The sequence below is a fragment of the Sus scrofa genome, chromosome 9 (genome assembly GCF_000003025.6).
Source record: "Sus scrofa isolate TJ Tabasco breed Duroc chromosome 9, Sscrofa11.1, whole genome shotgun sequence".
NCBI classification, from domain to species: Eukaryota; Metazoa; Chordata; class Mammalia; order Artiodactyla; family Suidae; genus Sus; species Sus scrofa.
Genome location: NC_010451.4, coordinates 5,901,447 through 5,904,854, shown reverse-complemented (window position 1 = coordinate 5,904,854; position 3,408 = coordinate 5,901,447). Strand labels below are relative to the sequence as shown.

Genomic DNA, 3,408 nt, shown 5'->3' with positions numbered 1-3,408 from the left:
GAAGCACCAGGTGTCCATTCACAAGGTCTAAGCCTGTATCGATTGCTCCATCAAAATGGACATGCAGCATAGAACGTGATTCCAATATGATATTGTAATCATGGACTGTGGGACAGAGCTGGCCTTGAAGACAATGTAAAGGGGGCAGGGTCTGCTCAGCTCCCTCCCAGATGGCTGTCAGTCAAAGAGGAAATGGCGAGGAGGCCGTGGTGATGGACGGTGTGGACCAGCATCAGATGGGGTGTTTTCCAGAGACCGCTTTGGATGCAGGAGAATCATCTGAGGGATTCAGGGAGGACCCTGTGGATATCTTCCTATGACTCACCATGGCAACCCTTTGAGTGCATCAGCTGTCGGTGACAAAATGCACCAAACCAAAAGGGTTCTGTGTTCCATGGAATTAGCCTTAGGCTTGCCCGCACTTTTTTAATGTTTTTGATATCAAACATCTTTTCCACACACCTGTCCTCAGGTCATGGAGGAGGCGAGTGACAAGCCTGTCAGCTGGTCTTCTTTGTCTAGGAGCAATACAAGCATCTGTGCCCTCCCCACAACAGGTGACCAGGTTCAGTCTCACAGGAGACTCCAAGATGCTCCCGACGGGCGGGGGTGGGGGAGGGGTGATAGCCGGTCCTTGCAGAGGAGAGGTTTGAGGATTTAATCACGGCATTGGTCACATGAGTGGACTCAGGCCTCTGATCAGAGCCCAGCATGAAAACCCAATCAAGAGTTAAGCCCATGTCCATCCAGAGTTCTCTGCCCACCGTATGGAGGTGACTCCATATAAATGCCATCCCTGGTCTTGGACACCATGGTGGTGGGAAGCGCTGGAGCCAGGCGGTGTCTCCCTGGCTTCAGAGAGCCCTTAATCCATGTGCCTGGGGTCCCACAGGGCTGGCCGGCCCCATGCCATCCTTGGCCCCACTCAGGGTGGCCATGGTCTGCATGAGCAACATGAACAGGAGCATGGAGGCCCACAGCATCTTCAGCAAGAAAGGCTTCCACGTCAGGTCCTTCAGACCGGGCTCCATGGTGAGGCTCCAGGGACCCACCCGCGACTGCCCGGTCCTCTACAGCTTCTGCACCCCTTACCGGCATATGCGCAGGGACCTTGCATGGTGAGACCCAGACTGCTATAGAAGAAACGGCATCCTACATCTGCTGGGGAGAAACGAGCACATCAAGCCATGCCCGGAGCGGTTTCAGGACTGCAGAGAAGCCTTCGATGTCATCTTCACGTGTGAGGAGAGCATCTACGACAGGGTGGTGGGCCACCTGTGTGCCCGGGAACAGGAGACGTGCCAGCCCGTGCACGTGATCAACGTGGACATGCAGGACAACCTGGAGGACACCACGCTGGGATCGCTGGTCCTCTGTGAGCTGTGCCAGCGCCTCCAGCAGGTGGACGACATGGAAAACTGCCTGGCCAAGCTGCTCCTTGGGGTGGAGCAGAAAACCGGCAGGAGCTTTCTCCACACCGTCTGCTTCTACTGAGGGTCTCAGCTGGACTGGCTTCCTCGGGGGTCAGGAATCTGTGACTGGAATGTTGGACTAGTCTGTGTTGAGCCGTGCCTTAAAACCCTCCCTAGGAAAAGCCATTGGTGAGTTTTTTTTTTTTTTTCATATCCAGCCCCCGAGGAAGGACATGGACCTTTATGGGAAATGGAATATGGACTAGCACTAGTCCTAAAAACCATCTCTGTCTGGGGACAGTGTTGTAGGGACCTGACTTTGGAGAAATGATGCAGTGCTCAGATGGTTCTGCAAGCAAGTTAACAGGGAGGACTGGAATTTCCAGATGAAGCAACCTAGTCTTCTGAGAGAGTCCTGGCCTTGTGATTTTTGGAAGGATATTTGGAAGAGCCAACAGCAGCTTTGTCCAGTCCATCATTTAAGAAGAATCTCCTTTTGCTCACTTGGCATGGTATATTTACTGTAGACTTTTTTTTTCTTCTCTCTTTTCTATTTTTCTTGGTCTTTTTGCCATTTCTTGTTCCACTTCTGCAGCATATGGAGGTTCCCAGGCTAGGGGGTCTAATCGGAGCTGTAGCCAACGGCCAAGCCAGAGGCACAACAACACAGATCCAAGCAGCCTATGTGCACGGCAACGGTGGGTCCTTAACCCACTGAGCAAGGCCAGGGATCGAACGTGCAACCTCGTGGTTCTTAGTCGGATTCGTTAACCACTGAGCCACGATGGGAATGCTGACTTTTTTTAAAAATTTGTTTGTTTTTGTTTGTTGTTTTTTAATTGAGATATGATCATATGGAATGCCCGAACTTACAGATGTGTTTAGCTTCAGCTTGCATGTCTTTGTCTCATGGCAACTTCAGTGGAAACCCAGCATATATAATGGGCTCCAGTTAAGATGAAAAGCTAGGAATGAAATGTTGGACTAAAGAGCCCAGCAAATGAAACACCATGAAACAAATGAAACTGTCTTACTTAAAGAAAACATGTCATCTGTCAACAAATAACAAATGCTGTAGAGGGTGTGGTGAAAAAGGGCCCCTCCTGCACTGTTGGTGGGAATGTAAAGTGGTACAACCAGCATGGAAAGCAGAATGGTGGTACCTCAGGAAAGTAAGTCTAGAGCTAGCATAGGATGCAGTCATTCCAGTGCTGGGAGTACATCCAGACAAAACTTTCATCAGAACAGATCCCTGCACCCCTATGTTCATAGCAGCACTATTCCCAATAGCCAGGACATGGCAACAACCTCAGTGTCCATGAACACATGAATGGATTAAGAAGATGTGGTAACAGATACAGTGGAATAGTACTCAGCCTTAAAGAAGACAAAGGAATGTGATTTGCATCAAAATGGATGGACCTAGAGACTCATACTAAGTGAGGTAATTCAGAAAGAAGAAGACAAGTACTGTATGATGTCCTTTATGTGTGGACTCTAAAATATGGAACAGATGATCCTATCAAAATATCAGAAAGAGACAAAGAAACAAGAAGCAGAAACAGATGATGGACAAGAAGAGCAGACTTTGGGGTTCCCAAGGGGGAAAGGGCCTGGAGTGTGATGGGTGGGCCTTTGGGTTTTTTTGTGGTATCTGGAATGGATGGGCAATGGGATCCTACTGTAGAGCCCAGGGCAATGTGTGTGATTGGGTCACGTTGCTGTACAGCAGACCTTGGGGAGACATTGTAAATGAACTCTGATTTCATAGCAATAAGAATAAAAGTAACTCAAAGCAAAGAAAAGGTGTCTTCTCATTGCTGGTGGGAGATGGCTATTGCAAATTTAGCCCATTGGTTATTTAGAGTTGAAGCCACATGAGTTACTTGGAGGAAAACATTCTTACTCAGGGAGCATTTTCTTCTTGACAGGTTCCTAGGGGGATGGTGGATGTGACTGTTGAGGTTGAAGCACATGGGACAAGGACATCTGGAAA

At 49.0% G+C, this 3,408-nt stretch overlaps 1 pseudogene; it reads left to right on the top strand.

Annotated features, from left to right (window-relative positions):
* On the top strand, positions 221-1,800 carry LOC110255389 (annotated as a pseudogene).